The 23860-nt window shown below is 44.3% G+C and overlaps 1 long non-coding RNA gene across 2 annotated transcripts; it reads right to left on the bottom strand.

Moving 5' to 3' along the window:
• Positions 1-6251: 6251 nt before the first annotated feature.
• LOC105493549 (uncharacterized) lies at positions 6252-23358 on the bottom strand. 2 transcript variants are annotated; one of them, XR_011608686.1, is made up of 4 exons: positions 23253-23312; positions 11696-11837; positions 11032-11109; positions 6252-7620 (listed from the first exon to the last, which is right to left on the bottom strand). It is a non-coding gene; the product is annotated as an uncharacterized lncRNA (long non-coding RNA). The 2 variants fall into 2 exon arrangements; XR_011608685.1 differs by lacking the exon at positions 11696-11837 and having other exon boundaries at positions 23253-23358.
• Between the last annotated feature and the right edge of the window lie 502 nt (positions 23359-23860).

Below are 23860 nucleotides of genomic sequence, written 5' to 3'. Positions count from 1 at the left end.
GGAGATTATAGGTCTTACAAATAGCAGTCTTTGCTCCAAGTCCCTGTGAAATGTGGGAGTGTGGGTGGGTCACCATAGTTTGACGCTTGAGGAGTGGGATAATGAGAGAACGTGCAGGATTTCCATAAGACCAAGACCATTTCCTTAGCAAGAATTATGCACTGCTAGGAGGTCTTCTGATTTTACTCTGATGTTCTTTACAGAGGGCGGGCATGGTTGAAGTTGTTTAGGCTGGTTGATTCCATGTTACATAAACTCAGGTTTTACTTTTTGTATGACTCTGAACTAGTTGAATTGGTCATTGTTCTGTCTCACTCTGATTGGGGAAGAGAGTTTTGTATTCTTTTTTTTTTTTTTTATGCAGAGTCTCGCTGTGTCGCTCAGGCTGGATTGTGGTGGCATGATCTTGGCTCACTGCAATCTCTGCCTCCCAGGTTCAAGTGATTCTTCTGCCTTGACCTCCTGAGTAGCTGGGGACTACAGGCATGTACCACGCCCAGCATATTTTTGTATTTTTAGTAGAGATGGGGTTTCACCATGTAGGCCATGGAACTCCTGGCCTTAAATTATCTGCCTGCCTTGGCCTCCCCAAGTGCTAGGATTACAGGCATGAGCCACCGCCCCCGGCCCAAAAACTTTGTATTCTTCTTTCTGATCTCCTTAGACTCATCTAGTAGCCCTGAGTGGGTAATAAGCTATAAAGTTTTCTCAGCAATTTACACTTTTCTTTTTCATTTTGAAAGAGGTAAAGTATATAGCATGAGCAAGTGAAGAGATGTTATCTGTAGCTGTAATAAGTATTTCCTGAGGAGGTGAGTGATGAGTTTTGCTTCGAGCAGAACCTGGAGGAAACTGTGGTGGTAAGCACCTCACCTCTGTATACCTTCGTGTTTTGTGAGTCAAATTGCCCAATTTGCATAATAAAAACAAACAAACAAAAATATCTTAGGGTGTTGTGCAAAAATACAAATGCTAGAGCCCAAGTCTTAGACTAGTTCTTTACTTTGAAGGTGGACCCTGTACTGATACTGCTTTTTGAACATTTGGAACCCACTGATCAATAAGCAGAATATCACGTGGGTGGGCCGGGATAGAACTGAAACCCACAGTTCCCGTGAATGGAAGCATGACCAGGAACAAAGCAGAATTTAACCATGCAAAGTTAAACAGGTAAGGATGACTTTATTCATGGCTGTTACAACAGGACAGAGAGGTCAGAACTCAGTCTGAGCCCGACTCCGGGAAGCAAAGGGCAGGAGGGTTTTTAAAAGCAGGGATTGGAGGAATCTTAGGCTGTTTCTGCTAAATGCCTTACCCACAGGAAAAGCAAATTTTCTCATGTCTTCATGACAGGCAGGAACACTACAGCTTAGAGCAAGGCCCTCATCCAGGTTAGTCCCCTGCCCTCCCACACAGACGGGGAGATGGGCTCTTTCTTCCTTGCTGACTACGTTTCAAAGGAATGGCTCCCAGGTCCCAGGTCCCAATTTGTAAAACTGAAAATAAATGTTAAAAAAAAGATACACGTTTCGAAGGAGCAGGAAAGTAACGTAAAATGCTGAGTGAATGCTCTGAGGGAGGGCCGGGACCTCTGTGGTTGAGTTCTGTTAGGTCAGGTGAGAGGGAGGCCAGAGGACTGTGGGCTGGGGAACCTAACTGCGGTTTAGCCAAGCAGAGGGGACGCTGAGGCTGTCTTGGTCACTGCGTCACTAGGTTCATTAATGTCCTGTCCATCAGTTAGCGATGTCAACACCATCATGGAGAGTTGTGAGGATCACAGGAAAGTGATTCATTCAAAGGCATTTACTGAGCACCTATTGTGTACCAAGCATTGTGTAAGGAGCCAGAAACACAAGAGATGAGGAACATGGACACATCCATGCTCCCAGGGTGCTGCTTTAGTACTAGGAGGCAGCTGTCCATGACAATGGGCTTCACCTGCACCCAAGGCGAAGCCGTCATGAGCGGGTTTGATCCAGAGAGAGTGGGCACTGGGGGGACCTGGACCCAGGCATCCCCGAGACAGCAGCCCCCGTGCCTGGTGCGATGGATTTGGAGGCTGAGTCAGAATCAACCAGGTGGGGAAGGAGGCCCAATGAATGAAGAGTCGGCTTTGCAGAAGCTTTGGGCAGGAGAGGGACAATATCACCCTGGCTTATTCTTTTCTTCCATAATCAGGTTTCATCTCATTGTATTGATAGAAAAACAAAATCTATAAAATTTCAAACTCAATAAATTTTCAATATCGATGTTTAAAGAAGTGTTTTAGCACCAGTATGACAAAGGTTCCAATGTCAAAAATCCACTTAAATATGATTGGAAGATACAAGAAGAGCCATAGGGCCAAACATAAAAGAGGGCTCAAAAGAACAAAAGGACGGGGCATGTCAAAGACACAGGGGACAACCCGAAAAAGCTCTTGAGGACTAAAGTGGAAACAATTGGAGGAACCAAACATAAAGTAAAAGGATCCATTAGTACCCACTGATACAAATAAATGACCGAAAAGATAAATGGGAAGAACAGACACATCTCCTTTAAGCAAGAATTACAAAAACTTTATGTAGCTACTCTCTCTCCTTTCTCTGGGAGGTGGAGTTTAATTCTCACCATCCCTCCCCTGAACGAGGGTTGGATTTAGTGATTTGCTTTCAAAAGATAGAGCTGGAAAAGCGTAAAGAGAATAAAATTAGAATGAAGAAATATGGTGAACACGACCCTGAGCAGGTGATCAAGATTAACATCAACAATGACAAGTCGTGTTGACAATGCGTGGCCTTCATAGGATGTGGTGAGAAAGGCACTTTATGTCTATGATCTTCCTCCAAAAGCAGATAACCTCAGTCTAATCATGAGAAAAAAAATCAGACAAACCCAAACTGAGAATATTCTATAAAATATTAGTAATACTGGCCAAAACTCCTCAAACCTCTGTTAAGGAAATGGTCAACGAAGCAAGTCTGAGAAGCTGCCATGAGCAGGCAGAGACGAAGGAAGCATGATGAGTAAATTCAATGTGATATTCGGGTTTGGATCCTGAAATAAGATCAGCAGTAAAAAAGCTGGTGAAATACATACAAAAATCACCTGGATGTGGTGGCACACACCTGTAGTCCTAACTACTTGGGAGGCTGAGGTGGGACAATCGCTTGAACCCGGAGGTGGAGGTTGCAGTGAGCCAAGACCACACCATTGCACTCCAGCCTGGGTGACAGGGTGGGACTCCGTCTCAAAAAAAAAATTGCTGGTGAAATACAAATGAAGTGTGGGGTTTATTGAACAGTAACATGCCCAAGTTTACCTTCTTAGTTTGATAAATGTACTATGGGACCTGATAGAATGAAAACCTGATTCTAATTAGAAATACAAAATTCTCCCCTAACTAGGAAGGGTCCAGTAAACTTGACAGATTTTGCTTTTTCTGGGTAGGATGTGTTCTTAGGAGCCAGCGCAGAATTGCTCAGAGCATTGATGGAGAAATGGATGTTCCACTCCTTGGCCTTCTTAGCCTTTCCAAATTAGTCTTTGAATTAACTTTGAGCAAACATTGAAAGCAAATCAGTGGAGGGGTGCATGTGTCTCCTTCCAGGACAATCCTTGTGCCTGAAGTCCTCCCTGACTGGGCAGGAGGTGTTATTATCCCTATTTAATGTCTGAGGAATCTGGGGCTCGCAGTGGGAACGTGTTTTACTCTAAGTTTTGTATCTGTTGGACCAAGGCCAGCATTCTAAGAGCACAGTGCTGCTTTTTCTGCAGTGTCCACTGTTTGAGCTCATATACTTGGTGCTTGGTTGGACCTTTGGTTCAATGAATTAATGTCTACATGGGAGCATCAGATGGTGCAACACAGGCCTCCTCCTCAATCAAGGGCCCCGGAAACACCCTACCCTGCAGTCTCCTTTCCAACGCTTTCTTGGAATATCTTCACATTTGGTCACTCAGGTGACTTTGCTGAAAAGAACAAATATCTCTTGGGAATACAGACACGTATCAGTCATTTATACCTCGACTTAGGTAGTTTGATCAGCTTTGTACACCTCAATGAGAGACTGACAGAGAACGTGGCTTTCTCTGAGTGGAAAAGGTAGAGGCAGGTCATGGTGAGATAATTCCAGGGTCTGGAATTGAGGGCTGGGTGGGCATTGATGAAGAGATCTTTCAACAGAGTGTAAGTTAAGAAGACAGGGTAAGCTGGAAGGAAGAAGTTTAGGAGACTGGATGGAAGTGAAGAAATAGATGGTGAATGACATCTTTTTTAAGCCACTCTACACAAAGGCTGCTGGGTTAATCTTACACAGATAAAGTAACAAAGGAAAGTGATCTTCTGACCACAGGAGTGAGAAGCAGGGCCCAGCCCAGATGGAGTTAGGTAAACAGAGCAGAGAGGCTGGGCTGAGACCACAAGTGAAACATCACACCTGGTTGGTCTGGTAACAGGCATGTCCCTATTCTCAGGGTGATACTGTTATGATGAGGAAGGAGGAGTATTCAGAAGTAACAGTGATCAGGGGTCATGGCGGCACATAGTCTGTGAGCTGTTTTTTAGGGACAGTTTGCAGGGGAGTTTCAGAGTAGTCTTCTGAGATGATGCAAATGAAAGGATCCACTACAGCCTCACATTGCCTTATGGCTTCTTGGGGCTGTCACCTGCTCATCAGGGCCCTAGTCCAGTGAGGGTGAGCCAGGTGTCTGTGACTTCACACTCCTTGCCCCATCCTACCTGTGCCTCTGTGTGAGTAGAGGCCTTTGGTTCGAAGTAATGACATTTAGTGAGGTCATTTGAATCATGGAAGGCAAACCTTTCTTGATGGGTACTAAATAATATAATGGAAAAGTTTTTAATTATACCATTAATTGCCTAGTTGTTTAATTGTTTGGCTTCCCAATGGAGTCAGTGTGGAATTTTATTGCCTGTACTTCGCATTAGATAATAAAGGGAGAGGAGCCTTTAATAACCATGTTAGATTAAGTTAAAACAGATTGATTTTCCCATATATATTAGTTTCTGTTAATGAAAGACAGAAGGTCTACACTCAAGAGTTGATTACCTTTCCACAGCTGAGCTCCAGGAGCTGAGAATCTGCTTAAATTGACTTAGCAGGGCTCAGGAAATGGCCTTCTGAAGTCCAAATCTAACATACCACCTAGTTTTGTATGAGCTATGGATTAAGAATTACTTTTATATTATTAAATGTTTAAATTGAAACAAGATATTATTTTGTAATGCATGCAAATAACAAAATGGAAATTTCAGTGTCTCTAAATAAAGTTATATTAGAACTAAGCCATCTTTATTTATTTGCATATTGTCTGTGGCTACTTTCACCTTATGAGAGAATCTAATAGCCTTATAACAGAAACACTGAGCATGATGTTATGTGTAGGTGCAACAGAGACCTAAAATATTTACTATATAACTCTTTACAGAAAATGTTTGCCAACTTCTGGATTAGAGAAACAACTTTTAAAATCTCACTTTCTTTCATTTTGAGGAACGATTTCCACATCTCTTTCATTTATTCATTTTTTTTTGTGATGCTATAACACAAAACCTGAGATGGCTCATTTATAAAGAATAGAAATTCAGTGGCCCATGGTTCTGGAGGCTGGGAAGTACAAGAGCATAGCAGTGGCATCTGGTGAGGGCCTTCTTACTGCATCATCCCATGGCAGAAGGCCGAGGGCAAGTGAGGGCAGAGTGAGAGGGTGCAAGAGAGGGACAAACTTACATTTGTAGAAACCCACTCCTGAGCTAGGACATTAATCCACTCATGAGAGCAGAGTGATCGTAACCTATTAAAGACCGCTCCTCTCAATACTATTGCATTGGGGATTAACTTTCCAACACATAAACTGGGGGCCACATGCAAACCCTAGCAGATTCATTAAACAAAAAGTAAAGTACACCTGTGTTTTTCCCCCCCCGACATTGTACTCATTGTGGCATCCAGAGTAGATAATCCTCCACTCTGACAGTGAGAGCATCATAGTCTGGAGTCAGAAGAATGTGTAACCAAGGGTATAGCCTTTGCTTTTTCTTCATTTTTGTTGAAATTCTCCTCTTAGCGCACACACTCAGCTAGGCAGCCATACCAGCAGTTAAAGCCCATAGCTGGGTCCCCTCATGAGCCCAGCACGTATGTGGATGAAAAGTGAATAACACAGCCCCTGTTCCTGTGGAACTGTAGTCAGCTGGGTGGCCCATTGCTGTAAAATAGAAAGTTAAGTGAACAAGATAGCATTAAATAACCTGGGGTTTACAGAAAAGTATTAAAAGACTTTAAATTACACTTGAGCCATTAAGTGCTCCCAAGGTTGGCGTCATTAGAGGGTTAGGAAATGCTTGCAGTTTCACGATGCTACGATGTTCTTTTAGTTCACTCTTCTCCTTATGCCTGGATGAAAGGTCCTTGCTTCTTTGCTTAGATTATTTCTGCCTATTACAGGCATCATGTGCCCTAAGAATTTCCCTCTGACCAATGCAATTGCAATAAGCCTCTTCTCCAGGTTCTCATAGCTTGGAGCTGTGACCCACATATCACTTGATTAGATCTGGCTCTTTTCTACACGTTTCCTGTGATTGACTCTGAGTTATTTGAGTAAGAGGATGATGTTCTGTCCCTCTCTGCATTTCCAGGGCTTAGTACAGTTCTTGTAACATAGCAAGTGATTAATGTTTTTGATGCGTAAATGTGAGAAGGGGTCACACATCCAGAGGACTTCAGGGACCAGTCATGTAATATATTTAGAGAACAGTGAGTGGTGAGGACTGTGGGTGGACGGCCCCAACTGAAAGGGCACTGGCTCCCCAGCTGATTCCTTCTATGGAGGCAGGTGGGGCCAGTAGGATCAGAGTTTCTGATTTTTCAATAGAAGTCAAAAATTTGTGCTGGAAATACTTCCGAATTTAAATTTGACTCTTAAGTAAGTTGACTTTTAGCAAAAGACAGGGGCCAGAATAAGTTCATGACAACATTTCAGCAGGAGTACAACCTGAAGAGTGGCATCAGAGGGACTCTTAAATGTGAAATGAACCATTGAATCCAATCCAGTTGCTGTCTGTTTACTCCAACAGTACTTCTTCTGTAGTCACTCTCTGGCCTGGTTTCAGACAGCTGAGCAAGACTCGGAAGGATGTCACACACAAAATACCCAGCGAGCTGACTGGGCTGCAGTTAAAGAAGCGCCTGAAATATTTCTAAAATAAAGAAAATGCTAATGGCCCATTTGACTGGTGGCCGTTGACTCCTGTCATTTGTCTTCATGGGCTCATGAAAAGGGGATTTCACTTTAAGCCACATTCTTGACTGCTGTTGCCCTCATCCATCGGCAGACATATTAAAGTCCCAGCTACGCTGAATGTCTAAAGGCTGGGCTGGGCATTCGGTTTAACGGTGTGACACCAACCGAGGAAAACAAGGCCATAAAATAAAAAAGAGATTGTGCTTCCCTAACTCATATCTTGGGGGTCAAGAACAAATGGATGAGAAAAGAAGGAGGAGCAGTTAGAATCATATGGAGCTGAGCTTTGTCTTTCCTGACTTGATGAAACTGTTTTGCAGCTGGTAACAAACTGAGCAAGTGCTCTTCAGTCTATGCGAATGAGAACCTTTCCTCTACCTGAAACCAAAGAACAATAACACTAAAATAGCAAGCACAGCATTATTAGGTGCCTGATATTGTTATAGGGGTTTCCGTTTGTTAACTCATTTAATCCTCACAGTGACCCCAGGCCAGAGAAAACACTGTGGCCATCCTCATTTTCCAGATGGAGAAACTGTGATCCAGATAGGCCAAGTCACTTGCTTAACATCACCCAGCCAGTAGGTGCCCAGCCCCACCTCACTGCTACCTCCTGAGGGCAGTGGTTTTCCACTGTAGCCCGGAGAGAGACCTGTGTCTTCAGGGGCAGCACTGAATTGTCAACATAATTTCCCCGCCATCTCTCTAATCTGTGTGTTCAAATAAAAGGTTCATGTAGGCTCTAGGTAAACATACTTATTTCCATTGCTTTACTTCACTTTCTTCAGAAATACCATTAAAATATAGGAAAGTCATTTTATTTTAAAAGTGGGAGATGACATAAACCCACAAGAACAAAGCAAAGGGAGAGACAATGGCAGTGATAGAATTTGAAGGTTGCAAAATGGATTAAATAGTTACTGACTTGGCCAACCAAAGACAGGTTAACCCAGCACGGGGGGCACCCAAAGCTGGGTTAAGTTCATTGTGCAGAAAACCGAAAAATCTCAGGTGTAGGGGGAACCATGACCAACTGAAAATGGAGGCATGAGTGTGGCAGATTCCCTAAGAGTCTCTAGAACCTCTGGATACCATCCCCCTACCAGCCTGGATGCTGCCCTGGTCACTTCTGGAGGTCAGCTGCAGAATGCAGGCAGCCAGGCTCACCAGCTCCCTCTGCGCCCTCCCTCCAGGCTGGAGTCTCTGTGGAGACAGAGGAGCCTGGGTGGAAATAACAAACAGTAAGTTGTGAATACTGACAGTGACCCTGAAATGAGCCAGCCCAGCCACATCACCCTCCAGAAACGTCCCCCACTTATCAGGCCCTGCTATTGGACCCAGAGTTTCAGGGAGGCTTTTCAGTTTCTCACTTTTTGTTGTTGTTGTTGTTGAGATGGAGTCTCACTCTGTTGCCCAGGCTGGAGTACAGTGGCGCAATCTTGGCTCACTGCAACCTCTGCCTCCTGGGTTCATGCCATTCTCCTGGCTCAGCCTCCCAAGTAGCTGGGACTACAGGTGCCTGCCACCATGCCTGGCTAATTTTATTGTTGTTGTTGTATTTTTAATAGAGATGGGGTTTTACCATGTTATCCAGGATGGTCTCGATCTCCTGACCTCATGATCCGCTCGCCTCCGCCTCCCAAAGTGCTGGGATTAAAGATGTGAGCCACTGTGCCCGGCCGGTTTCTCACCTTTAAATGTGAACAGTCAGCAAAGGGCTCCTGAACACTGGAGAAAAACCCCTAACAGGAAAGACAAAGGTGGGAAGAAAAAATACAACAAAACAAAAACAACCTGAAGGAAAAAAACACCCAGCAGAGTCAAGAGAGAGTCAAGAAATTAATTAGCCAGGCGTGGTAGGTGGGAGGATTGATTGATCGAGGTTACAGTGAGATGGCATCACTGCACTCCAGCCTGGGCAACAAAATGAGACCCTATCTCAAAGAGAGAGAGAGAGAGTCAAAAAATCCTTCCTTCCTTTTTTTTTGAGATGTGAGGGTCTTAGAATCTCATTGGGGAGCTTTAAAAAAATATTGTCAGTCGATCTCGTGCCAGATTATTTCAGTTGGAATCTCACTGGGGTCGGGACTGGACCTTGGTCTGTTTTTCCAGCTGTCCACTTGATTCTAAGGTGCAGCCAGAGTTGGAAATCACTGGTCCAGTGCTTTCAAAGTTTCTCAACCCAACCTTTTATTCCCCACAACCTGAGCTGTAAACTCATTTCCGTATGAAACTGCAGCTCTGTATGTCAGTGTGGCTGCTGGGCTTGTATCTCCCTCACAGGCCTTTTGTGAAGATGAAAAATATATGTCAGCTGTAATTATTATCACCTTATTTACACAGACGTCTGCACTTATTTATTTCACGGGTGTCTTTTCTACCTATTACTAGATATCTATCTCTAGAACAGAGTTTACAATCATCTCAAGTACAAGGCAGGGATGATGATAACAACCTTTTACTTTGAGTAGAAATTATTTTATCTACAAAAAATACAACTTGTACTGATGCCTCACAGAGTTCCCATGTCCCTCTTCCTCATCAGGGCAGACTAACCCCACCCCCGCTGGTCTGGGACATTCAAGGATATGCAACAAGCCCGTTACCTCTCCTCACCTCAGTTTTCTCATCTGTTAAATGGGAGTATCCACTTCACAGGCTGTGTGTGTGTGTGTGTGTGTGTGTGTGTGTGTGTGGAGTGTACTTTTAGGTAATGTAGATAAAATACTTTCTACTCAAAGTAAAAGGTCATTAGCATCACCCCTGCCTTGTCCTTGGGATGATTATAAACTGTTCTAGAGACAGTTTTTCAGCAATAGGTAGAAAGGACACCAGTAAAATGAATAAATGCAAATGCTTGTGCAAATATGGTGATAATGATTATAGCTGACAGTTATATTTCATCTTCATAAAGGGTCTATGAAGGAAAAACATAATTATCGTATCCATATTTCAGGTGGGGAAACTGAGGTATTCAGCAGTAAGTGACTTTCCCCAGATCACACAACTAGGAGCTGTTGGAGATGGGATTCACCCTGGCCAAGTTTGGCATCCAAATGTGCTCTTGCAATCGCCATATTTCTCAGCCGTGACAAACCGAGTCTCTAGAAGCACAGTGCTTAGATTCACATGTGGGAAGCCTAAGTCCCTGCGGTAGGTGGGATTTGGGCCCCTGGGATCTTCTCCCAGCTGCCTTTATGCCTGAGGATATGTCTGTCACATGGCATTGAACTGACCTGAAAATAAAGAGATTATCTTGGGTGATCCAGGATAGCGGATCAGAAGAGGAGAGTGAATCAGAAGAGTCCTAGAGATGCAGCAGAGGAGGAAGGAGCGATTTGGAGGGTGAGAGGGACTTGACTTGGCCTTGCTGGGTTTGAATATGGAAGAAGGAGCCATGAGCCGAGGAGTGTTGATGGCCTCCAGAAGCTGCAAATGGCCCTCAGCTGGCCGGGCGCGGTGGCTGACACCTATAATCCCAGCATTTTGGGAGGCCAAGGCAGGTGGATCACAAGGTTGGGAGATCTAGACCGTCTGTTCTAAAAAATACAAAAAATTAGCCGGGCGTGGTGGCAGGGGCCTGTAGTCCTAGGTACTCGGGAGGCTGAATCGCTTGAACTCGGGAGCCGAGATCGCACCACTGCACTCCAGCCTGGGTGACAGTGCAAGACTCTGTGTCAAAAAAACATGGCCCTCAGCCGACAGCCAGCGGGGAAGGGGGGACCTCAGTTCTACAGTGAAAGAAGCTGAGTTCTGCCAGCAACCCGAATGAGCAAGGAAGTATCTTACCCTGGAGCCTCCAGAGAGAAGCACCACCCTTCAGATGCCTTGATTTTAGCCCCGTGAAGCCTATCCTGGAATTCCGACCTATGAAAGTGCGAGAGAATAAATCAGTACTGTTTTAAGGCGCTGGTGGTGGCAATTCGTTATAGCATCTCGTCCATCCTTACAACATGCTTGCGGGTGGGGATGGAATCTGTTACTGCTGGTCTTTCCCGCATATCATAGATGAGGAGATTAAGGACCCCAGAAGTTAGAAACTTCCACCAGACACCCCCATGAGACATCCAGGTGTGGTGGGCTCCAGCTTCTGGGAGTCCGTCACCAAACCCAGAAACACACGAAATGACCCACCTGCTCAGGCAGGTGGTGTGAGAATTACATGGGCTTATGTGAAAGCTCCTTATAAATGACAAAACACGACTCAAATGGGAGTTTGACATTAATTTAAGAAAACAAACCTGTGGGTTTAATCAACCCATTGTCACCATCTAACAGAAACAAAAAGCACATTTTAGTTTTTTTTTTTTTTCACATTTGACTAATTTTTTCTGATCAAATTACCATTTTGACATTCTCCATTTACTCAGCCAGCAGGTGTTCGGTAATTACAAATACCACGCTTTCTGCTTGACACAGTATGTCCCAAATTGAATCAGAAATGACTCCTTACCTTAAGGAATTCCTAACTCCTGGGTGAGAGTCAGAGAATTGGGACTATCGCCCCCATCCTGTACGTGGGTGGTAAGAAATGGGACAAGAAGCGTCTTCAGCCAAGTTTGCAATTCTTGAAAGAATCCTGTCTGAGTGTGAGGCTGCAGGACAGACAGAAGGGGCAAGGAGAAACCGAGAAAGAGCCAGGGTCATACCCCAGCCCAGCCCAATCTCTCTCTGACATATGGTTTCAGGAGCCCATAAATTTCCCTTTGGTCTGAACCTTTTCTGTTTGGGCTTCTGTCGCTTGCAACCAAAAGAGACATCTGTTGAACTCAAAGGATGAGAAAAGAGTAGCTGGGAAGAGAAGGAAAATGTCATTCCAGACAGGAGGAAGAATGCACGCAAAGAGACCTGTGATCCTGCAGGAATCCAGCATTGATGGGAAGAACAAGAGTGCGGTCCTTGTAGGAAGCTCACTCATCCTCCACAAGCCCCACCCAGACAGGGAGGGAGGGAGGGGCTGAGCGCCTGTGAACAGAGACTTCAAGTTCAGTTTGGTGCTAGATGCAGAACTCTGTGTCTCCGTAGCTACAGTCTGCCACAGGGACACATGGGATAACACTGTGTCCTCTAGCAAGAGACACCAGTGGGCTCAGGCTCACGGGCTGTCCCTCCAGGGGAGAAGGGGAACAGCAGCAGGTCAACCTGTCCTGGAGAAAGATGCTCTGCTCTGGACCAGTGGTTGAAAGTCTGATGTGAATGTAAACTGGTATTTGAGTCCTAAACACAGCCTGCAAAGTGGATGAATTTTGAGAAACTTAAACATACAAGAGAGAAAATGTTTATCTTCTTGACTGGACTGAGGAATGCCCAGATGGTGGGTGGAGCATTATTTCTGGGGGTGTTTTTGGAAGAGATTGACATTGGAATCAGTAGACTGAATAAAGATTCCTCGAGGGCTTGAATAGAGCAAAATGATGGCGGGTGAAATCTCCCTCTCTCCTTTTGTTCTTGAGCTGAAGCATCATCTTCTCCTGCCTTTGGACGTTGGAGCTCCTAGTTCTTGGCTCTTTGGACTCTGGGACTTATACCAGCCACTACCCCCAGCTCCCTTCCCCACTCCATAATAAACAATTCAAACATTACCTTCCACCTTTTTAGCTATTTCATATGAAGGAATCTTAGATGTGGTCAGAGAAGACAAAGTCACAAAGAAAATGAAGTTACAAAGAAAAAAGTATGTACCACACACACACACACACACACACACACACACACACTTGCATGGGAATTGCACTGGCTTTGGAAACTTTAGGAATCATGCTGTCTGCCCATGGACAACCCAAAGGGTGTAATAGGGCATCTCTGCTACAAATGCGGACCGTTCCATGAGATTAATCTTGTTAGGCACCGCAGACTTGATTTGGGAATACCTCCTGCCTTCCTTCTTTCCTGGCAAAGAAAATTACCAGGGACTGAGCCGGAGAAGAATATGAGTGTTAATAAGAACAGTTGATTCCATTGCCGTCTGCTGATTTTTAATAAGGGAGCTGCCTAATGACAATGATTTTCTTTGGCCAGGTGGAGAAATGTCCCCTAAGAAGGAGCACAGTTGTCACAGAGAGGACTTGAGACTCAGACCAGGGGTGTATATTTGCTGGCTTTTCTGATACAATTTTTTAGCCCCAGGGGAACATATTTCCAGCAGAAGTTATGGTTGGGGGTGGCTGATATCTGCTGTCTTTGCCCACCCAGTATCATTCCCTCTGTCTCTGCAGTTGATAACCCCCAGGTTCCTCAAGAAGATTGCAGTCAGGCAGAGGAGGGTGTCTCATCTGAAGGGGATGGGACTGAAGCTACTCAGGGAATGGGATCCCAGTAGCACCTCAGCCTTGATTTTCCGAGAGATTTTGAAATTGAAGCCAGAACATGGGAACACAGAGCCAAGAGTTCATGAGAGGGAGGAAAAGAGGGAGAAAGGGAGATTTCAATCTTTATTTGAATCTCTTGATCAAGCGGCACTTAAAACCAATACACAAAACTTTTCTTTCGTGTGAGCCAATTAATACGTTTATTTTCTTTTTGATCTCTAGAACCCATTTGTATTGCATAACTGAAACTTGATACCTGTTTCCCCTCCCCCATCTCCGCAGCCCCTGGAAACCTCTGCTCTACTCTGCTTCCCTGAGTTAATTTTAGATACCTCATGTAAACAGCAGTTGTTTCACTCAGCATATTGTCCTCCAGATTCATTTGTTATTGCACACTGCAGAATTTCCTTCTTTCATAAGGCTGAATAATATTCCATTGCGTGTATATGCCATATTTTCTTGATCCATTCATCCATTTATGGATATTTAGGTTTTTTTCCCCAAATATTGGATATTGTGAATAATGCTAAAATGAACATGGGTGTGCAGATATCTTTTTGTGATCTTGATTTCAATTCTTTTTTTTTTTTCATATACCCAGAAGTAGAGTTGCTGGAATATAGTTTCTCTTTTAATTTTTTTGAGCAACCTCCATATTTTTCTATAGTGGCTGTACCATTTTACGTTTCTTCCAACAGTGTACAAGAGTTCCAATTTCTCCATATCCTTGCCACCCTTACCTTTTATTTTATTTTTATAATAGTCATCCTAGGAAGTGTGAGGTGATATTTCATTGCGGTTTCAATTTGCATTCCCCTGATAATTAGTAATGTTGAACATCTTTTCATATACCTATTAGCCATTTGTGTGTCTTCTTTGGAAAAACATACAATCAAATGCTTGGCCTATATTTTTGTTTTCTTTAAAGACAGAGTCTCACTCTGTGGCCAGTCTGGAGTGCAATGGCACGATCTTGGCTCACTGCAGCCTTTGCCTCCTGGGTTTAGGCGATTCTTGTGTCTCAGCCTCCTGAATAGCTGGGATTTCAGGCACACACCACCATGCTTGGCTTGCTTTTATTTATTTATTTATTTATTTATTTATTTATTTATTTATTTATTTTTATTTTTAGTAGAGACAGAGTTTCACCATGTTGGCCAAGCTGGTCTTGAACTCCTGAACTGAAGTGATCCGCCTGCCTCAGCCTCCCAAAGTGCTGAAATTGCAGGCATGAGCCACCGCGCCCAGCCCTTGGCCTATTTTTAAATTGAGTTGTTTGTTTTGCTATTGAGTTGTGGGAGTTTCTCATATTTTTGGACATTCAATCCCTTTCAGATATATGTTTTGCAAACATTTTCTCCTATTTTGTAGGTCACCTTTTCACTTTGTTGCTTATTTCCTTTGCTATTCAGAAGCCTGTCAATATGACGTAGTCCCAAGTATCCATTTTTGCTTGTGTTGCCTCTGTCTTTGGTGCCACATCCATACACATATCATCAGCTGATCATCTGCAAGGGTGCCAAGAATACCCAATGGTGAGAGGATCTCTTCAGCAAATGGTTTTGAGAAACTGGATAGACACATGCAAAAGAATTAAATGGGGCCCTTATCTTACGCTGTACACAAAAATCAACTCAAAATGAATTCAAAATGTAAATATAAGATTTGAAATTCTAAAATGCATGAAAGCAGACACAGGAGAAAACTTCATGACATTAGTTTTGGCAATGATTTCTTGCCTCGAATGTTCCTTGGACACCTTGAGACAGGAAACAACCTCTTGACATGAGAGGTCAGCAGCTTTGAGAGGTCTCATGCTTACCAGAAAAATCAAAGATTCATCCAATGAGTCATCAGTGAAATGCTTAAAAACCCAGATCTGTGCCGTGGAAGCACCATCCTCCCTGATGGGCAGGTCTTACAGAGCCTGAGACAGGGAAAATTCGGAAAAGAGGAGAAAAGAGCTAGACCTGAAATATTTCTAGGCTGTAGAATGTTCCAACTGCAGGTACTGAATTCAGTGGGTATTACTATTTCCTGGGTGTAAACTGTGGGTCAACTATTAGTAATCAATGACATCAATTTATGGACCACCATCATTTTTAAAACACATGGAATAGAATAAAATATATCAGGGTGTATTCTTGGAACAAAGGTGTATATTCTTAAATTTTGGTTTAAATTGTATAGGTGTTTGTATTTGTGTTTGTGTGTGTATGTGGGGGTGGATAAATACTAATGTAAAATGTATTTCTTTTTCTTTTAAAGAGAGGGTCTTGCTTTGTTGTCCAAGCTGGAGTGCTGTGGCTCCATCATGGCTTACTGCAGCCTTGAACTCCTGGGCTCACGTCGTCCTTCTGTATCAGCCTCCCAGGTAACTGGGACTGCAAGCGTGTACCACCATGCCCAGCTAGCTTTTTTATTTCTTATTTTTGTATACATGGGGTTTTGCTGTGTTGCACAGTGTAGTCTGGAAACCTTGGCCTCAAGGGATCCTCCTCTCGGCCTCCCAAAGTGCTGGGATTACAGCTCTGAGCCACCATGTCCAGCATTATTTCTTATTATGGATTATGATGAAGAAGCTAAAAAGTACAAGCCTAATCTGCTGTTCCTAACCCAGTCTTTCATGGTTTCCAGGAGGCTTCCCTTTCTGTTCCAGCTCATATTATCTGCTCTGATCTCTGAATATTTGAACCAGCCAGTTGAAAGCCTAGGTTTGTATTTGTATTTCCCTGCACGGATTTTTATTAGTCTGCATAAAATTTCCATGAATTGTTCAGTCAACAAGTGTTTCCTCTGAGTTTTTCTTCTCCTACATGACTGTTACTCCTTCCAGTGGCTCTGGTATAATATAGAGCCCCATAGCAGGATTCCAAGCAGAAATAACCTCATGCCAAGCTGGAAAGTAAACAAGTGGAGTATAATATACCCTTATTGCACAGACACAATTGCATATGGGGCATGAAGGAATATTTATCATTGCCTCAAAGAAATATGCTCCTTCCCACTTTTCTTGAAACACCTGGTCCACACTACTTTTTATTTTCCCACTTGGACAGGGACTTTGGTAGAAGAAATACTTTGCTCTTCCCTTAGGTCTGCTCATGTGCAATGATAAACAGCATCTAACACTGAGCTTCTGTGGCGGGAGCAATAGGGAGAGGTGGGGAATGCAGGACACTTGCTACTCAGCAGGCTTGGAGTCCAAGTGGCACTAGAGCATTGGCCTTTCCAAGGGAAACTGTTGCAGGAAGTCAGAGACCCTGAATGGAGGGACCGACTGAAGCCGTGGCAGAAGAACATAAATTGTGAACATTTCATGGACATTTATTAGTTCCCCAAATTAATACTTTGATAATTTCTTATGCCTGTCTTTACTGTAATCTCTGAACATAAATTGTGAAGATTTCATGGACACTTATCACTTCCCCAATGAATATCCTTGTGATTTGCTATACCTGGCTTTACTTTAATCTCTTAATCCCATCATCTTCTTTGTAAGCTGAGGAGGATGAATGTCGCCTCAGGACCCTTAATTGTGTCAACTGCACAAATTGTTTGTAAAGCATGTGTGTTTGAATATGAAATCTGGGCATCTTAAAAAAAAAGAACAGGATAACAGCGATGTTCGGGGAACAAGAGAGGTAACTTTGAACTGGCCACCGGTGAGTTGGATGGAACACAGCTGTATTCCTCGTCTTTTATAACTAAATAGGAGAAATATCGCTGAATTCTTTTTCTCAGCAAGGAACATCCCTGAGAAAGAGAATGCACCCTGAAGGTAGGCTTATAGATCGCCCGTTTTTAAGGCATCCCGTCTTTTATGGTCGAAGCCCAAAGGGATGAAATAAGCCCGGGTCTCTTATAGCGCTCCCAGGCTTATCAAGTGGAGAAAAATTCCCACCTAATAAATTTTGGTCAGACAGGTTGTCTGCTCTCAAACCCTGTTTCCTGATAAGATGTTATCACTGACAATGCGTGCCTGAAACTTCATTGGCAATTTTAATTTCTTCTCATCCAGTGGTCCTGTGATCTCATCCTGCCTCCATTTGCTTTGTGATGTTTTATTACCTTGTGAAGTAGGTGATCTCTGTGACCCACACCCTATTCGTGCACTCCCTCCCCTTTTGAAAATCGCTAATAAAAACTTGCTGGTTTTACGGCTCGGGGAACCTAACAGATCCTGCCGACATGTGATGTCTCCCCTGGACACCCAGCTTTAAATTTCTCTCTCTTGTGCTCTTTCCCTTTATTTCTCAACCCAGCTGAGACACTTAGGAAATAGAAAAGAACCCACGTTAAACATTGGGAGCGGGTTCTCCTGATAGGAAACCACAATTCCATATTTTTATTAAAAATCTTCCAATCTGCAAATGTTGCCAAACACTTCATTTTCTAAATAATGTACAGGATAAACAAATACATCTGTAGGCCACTAGGGTCTCAGGTGTGCCACATGCAAACCAACCCACTGCTGGGCACATGCATGATGGATGCTCACTGACCAGACTGGAGCATCCCGGGGACAACCCTGGGTTGCAGGGTGACCTCTAGATTTTTGTCTGGAATGAGAGATCCTACTACAGGAACACGAGTCTGTGGATAACATGCATCACCCACGTTTTGCCCTGATGTTTTGATTCTTAAAGGAAACCACACAAGAAAAACAGATTCATATTAACAAGGGACTGTATACACTCTCATCGGCATCTGGCTGTTCATCTGGAACAGATTATTATCCAGATACTTGTTGTCATCAGGGGCACTGCTTTTGTTACACTGTCAGCTAATGGCTTCCCGCTCTCCTTCATCCCTAGACACGTGATTTCTTCTTATGGTTAAAAGAACAAACATGCATTCCCACCCTTGTCCAGCCCTATTTTAAACAAGTTCTGAAAATCTCCTCAGTTTCCTCACCCTCTTGCTTTCAGTTGGGTTTCGCCAATGAGTGGTGCCTGCAGATAAAAGAGCAGGAAGAGAGGGAGAGGTCAGGGTGTTTACAACCCCACTTTCCTGCCCCATCGCTGGATGGTTCACTGAGAACGAAGACTCTGCAATGGAGGTTAGTGTGCAGGGTGCTTATTAGGGAGTGACTTTGGGACTCACTCCTTGGAAAGGAAGGAAGGGAAGCAGGAGTGGGCAGAGGGAAATATTGAGCTGTGAAGCAGGCCCAGAAAAGCATGGTCAACTCTGGAGTGAGCTTGGGAGCTAGATTGGTCCTAGCGATTTCCCCAACGTGGGCTGAGATGGTCAGGCCTTTATACTCCCAGGGCAATTGGTCACTGTTTGTGGGCCCACTGGGAAGGGGCTTGCCCTTGGAGATGATGACTCTCAACAGCTCAGGCACTCCCTGGAGGGGCTGCAGCTGGAGTCTACATTATCGTGACAGCACTCCCTGAAGCTGCAGCAACACACCTTTCATCAAAAGAGGGTCTGGATAGCAGCATATCAAGGTGCCTACCACATTGTCTGCTTGGCCATAGGTGGCAGAGCCTGAGTTGTTTTACCGGAGACCACAGCTCCTGTTGGGTGTCCAGATCCTATAGTTGCATCTCCTGCTGGGCTCCACTCACATATTCCTTTCCATTCTCTTCTGACTCAAAGCTAGTGGGCTTCCTACTATCACCCTGATGTGCTTCCCTGTTCCTTGTTTTACCTTCAAGTCTCCTCTCGCCTATGCAAATAGTCTGTTCCCTAGACTCTCATCACTTTCCCCTTTTTAGTGCATCATGTGTTTCCTACCAATACCCTGAAAGATTCACAATTCAGGGACCATTCTATGTACCGTTTTTCTATATCATTGCAATGAGCAGAAAGGTGTAATTGTGCATATTTGTTTGCATCTACACACAAATTTGTTGGTTGAAATAAAACACAAATAAAACTGTTGTATTGAAACTGGTCAGTAACCAGATATTAACTGGATGTTGAGCTTCTTTCCTCTTTAAACTAGTTCAGGTCATAGAGACAGGATATGTGTATTATCCAGATAGGCTAACGTCCTGTAACAACCATCCCCCACCTATCAGTAGCCCAGCAAGAAAGGCATGGGATTTTTTTGTTTATTTGTTTGTTTTTTGATATACAGCCCAATGCTCTTGCTTTGTCTCTGGCTGCTTTCATCCACAGCCCTCTCTCTCACATGGTGACTCAAGGGATCTGATGCATTCCCTCTTGTAGCTTCATCATAGCCAACACATGGCTTCTAAAGTCATTGCAAAAAAAGAAGAGTGTGAGAAGGAATCTCTCCCTTCTGATGGATTTCCTCTCTTTCAGATGCCCATCTCTTCAGCATAGAAAGTCCTTATCTCTGAAGTGAAACACACCAATCTGCTCACATCTTTTGATGGGAACTAACCACACGGCCCTGCCCACATGCACAGGGTCTGCAAACTGAAGCCCTTGGACAGTCAGTGATGACCCTGCATTATAGAAGAGACACACAAGTAGCTGCCAATCATCCAGATTTCTCTGCCTTGCTGTGTGAGCCTGTATTGTTGACTGGTGATGCTTATGATTTTCAAGGAGAACAAACTCTATACATCTTTCCCTAGGACTTTAATTGCTCAACACCTGGGTTTATATTGAGGCCAGAGTGAATGACAGTGGCTATTAATCAAGTAGCTGGCAAACTGCAGAAGTTGAATTGCTCCAGGTGAGGTTAGACCCTTAGGCCACCCTAAGAGGACCACCTGCATTTAGGGAGTAAACCTTCTCTGCTATCCTTGCCCCTGGTCCAACTAGTTTGAAAATCCCTACAATAATCATGTTTTGGCTGCAGGTAAGAATGATGATAAAGCCCAGAAAAAATCAGAACCTCTCATCCCTATGGAAAAAACTCTCCCCACTCTTCACTTCCTCGTTTATAAAAGGGAGTTGTAACTACACCCACTCCCATCACGCTGTTTTGTGAGGAATGAATTAGGTCATTGGTACAGATGCTGCACAGTGGGGACCAATGCACGGCAGTAGCTCCAATCACACCTTCCCAGAGGGGACCCGTCCCAGGAGACTCAGGGTAAATGAGCCTCCTAGAACTTTGCAATATAGTGACTCTGAAATAGGTACTATGCTTGCTGTTGTTTTTAATGTTATTATTAATACACAGGCAATAAGCACCTCCAGGGAATACGCACAGCTTCCTGTCCTATCCTCACAGAATTCAGGGATCCCAGGGATGGCACTCTGGGTTGGCCACACGGCATCTATCCCAGCCCTGTCTCCCTGCCCATGGATGTCCATCTCTCAGCATCTCTTGGTGCTAGTGCATGGGAATGAGGCCTGCAGCTAGAAAGTTTGCTTGAGACTTCTGGGCATTATTAACATTCCTAACAATAGGGAGGGATGGAGAGAGAGAGAGAGGAAGAAGAAAAAGGTGGAGGGGTGAAGAATAAGGAGGAGGAAGAGGAGGAGAGGGGGAGAGTACTTGGGGGGCTGCAAGCAGGTGAATATGGTTTTATTCAGCAGCTCTCTCATCAACAGTTCTCTCATACTGTCCACCTTTATCTCAGCTGTCTGTTCCGGCTCTGTGGCTCCTGCCACCCCCATGCCTGGAGCTGCTCTTCCTGGCCTGCAAGGCCAGCTCTGTCAGGGTTCACAGCTTAATTCTTTCTGTCTCCAGGTACAAGTCAGTTCCTGGTTCCCAACTGCCCACCTTCAAGGTGGGTAGCTCTCACTTATAGGCATTAGCAGTTTCACACTCTCTCTCTGGGCACCAGCACCGAGCTGTGTTGTGCCATGCCATGCCATGCCATGCCATGCCATGCCATGCTGTGCCATACTGAGCTGAGCCAAGACCAACAGCACCTGAACAGCATCAGCAGGTTAGTTATACCTTTTACAGACAATAGTGGTGTAGAGCCATGTATGAGCTTACACAAACAGGTTATATAACAAGTGGAGGTGCACGCCTGCTCACCAATCCCGCAGAGTCTGTTGTATGCCTCGGCCTAATTCTTGATGAGGCCTGATGTCTGCCTCAGCCTAATTCTTGACCAAAGCACATCCATGTACCTTATACAAGCCCACCCCAGAACCACTTGCCTCTTGTTAGTTGAGAAAAATATTTGCCTGGTGATGAGGCAACCTTTAGTCAGATATAGAATCCAAGCACACACACACACAACAAACAAACAAACAAGCAAACAAACACGAGTGGAGAAGCAGATGTATACACCAAGGATTACAGCACAGATGATAAGTGGTCTGGTGGAGATGAGCTTAAAGAGTGGGCATCTGATGTAACCTGACAAGTCAAGACAGGCTTCCTGGAGGAGGTGGACACTAAGCTGAGACTCAAAAGATGAAGGGGAGTCATTGCTCTAATGTAGAAGACGTGGATTCTGGGAACAACTGCCAGGCAGAGGCCATAGCATCTGTCTAGGTCTAGGGTGGGTGGATGATATGGTTTGGCTGTGTCCACACCCAAATCTCATCTTGAATTGTAGCTCCTATAATTCCCATGTGTTGTGGGAGGAACCTGGTGGGAGATAATTGAATCATGGGGGAGGTTCCTCCACACTGTTCTCGTGGTAGTGAATACGTCTCATGAGCTCTGACAGTTTTATGAGGGGTTTCCCCTTTCACTTGGCTCTCATTCTGCCGCCATGTAAGATGTGCCTTTCGCCTTCCACCATGATTGTGAGGCCTCCCCAGCCATGTGGAACTGTGAGTTCATTAAACCTCTTTTTCTTTGTAAATTACTCAGTCTTGGGTATGTCTTTATCAGCAGCGTGAAAATGGACTAATGCCCCGGGGGAGAAAGTGCATCTGTGGCTGCCGTGTGGAGTAAGATGAGGCTGGAGATGTGGCAGGGGTCAGGTCCCTAGTGTGTGATGTCTGAGCCAAGTAGCACAAGCTTCAAGTCACTTTGAGGGGGTCACTGAAGGGTGTGGAGCAGAAGCAGCGCCCAGAGAGACCTGTGATTTAGAATGACCAGTCTGGATGCTGGGGAAAACTGGGAGGATGACATAGTATAATTATACCCAGCCTTTGTACAGCACTCACAATATGTGTCAGACATGGCTTTAAACAGTTTAGATATATTACCTTCTTATTAAAATGTATTTTATGAGATAGTTACTATTATTATCATCCCACAAGTGAGGAAATTATGGAACAAAGAAGTTAGGTAACTTGCCCAGGGCCACACAGCTAGTAAGTGGTAGAACCAGGCTTAACCTCAGACCAGCCCCAGAGTTTTTGCTATTAACTAACACACCACTGCGCCACTCCCAAACCAGAGGGAGTAGCAGGTTGGATGCAGGTGGACCCCATCCTAATTCCAATCCTCCAGTAGGTGTTCAGAAAAATGAAGTACCCAGTATAATCAGTCATTGTTATTAAGTTATTAAGTGTGCTTTATGTTTCAGGCAATATACACAAATCTCTCACATGAATTTGTTATTTTGGTCCTCAGGGCAACTCTGTGAGATAGGGGGAGGGTTATTGTTGCTGTTTTACAGATGGGGAAACTGATGCCCAGAGAAGTTAAGTAACTTGCCTAAGTTCACAAAGTTACCAGAAGATTGTGGAGTGGTCTTTCAGGGAGAGTTATCTGGTATCAGGAAGGAGAGATGATTACTTAGGAAGGCCTAAGAAACAAGAGGTATTGGAAAGCTATAGCAGTTCATCTGGGGTTGACCTGGGAGCATACAGTAAAAAAATAGCTAAACTGCAAGGTACCAACAGAGAAAAGCCCACCTGGTCCCTTTCTTCTCAGGGTGGCTCCTCTCTCTCTCTGCCTCTGCCTCTCGTCCTAGCTCAGCATGGCCGCAGGTCCCGGGTTCTGTTACATCACAGTGCAGTGCCCACAGCCCACTGTTGGTTCATGCCATTGAGATTATCTGATTGGCCACTGGCCAGCCAATGGTGGGTCAGACTTTGGAGCAGGTGATGATCCTTGGACGCCCACAGAACATCACCTTCATGAGCGCATCAGTGAACACCAGGCTAAGGAAGACATCTCTGAATATATTTTTTGGAGATTTTGATGAGTTCCTCTGAAACAAGGAGGAATGTGATGTCCAGTATCAGTTCTGCAGACCCAAGGATGAAGGGAATTCAGTGATAAACTCATTCAATGTGACTGTAATGTGGGTATCTATTTGATAACTCCAAGTAACTGTTTATTCTTGTGCCTGTTGAGTAGATGGTATGGGCCAGTTGGTGTTGATTAGTGAACCACGGACGAAGGGTGTATGTCACATGAGTTGCTCCTGGATAAAGTCACCCAGTCACCTCTTCATAAATATCCTGCATAAACTCAAGACAAAAGAGCATTAAGGTTGTTTTTCTAACCTTAGACCAGG

Source organism: Macaca nemestrina, chromosome 10, assembly GCF_043159975.1.
Source record: "Macaca nemestrina isolate mMacNem1 chromosome 10, mMacNem.hap1, whole genome shotgun sequence".
NCBI classification, from domain to species: Eukaryota; Metazoa; Chordata; class Mammalia; order Primates; family Cercopithecidae; genus Macaca; species Macaca nemestrina.
This window is presented reverse-complemented; position numbering and strand designations above follow the sequence as displayed.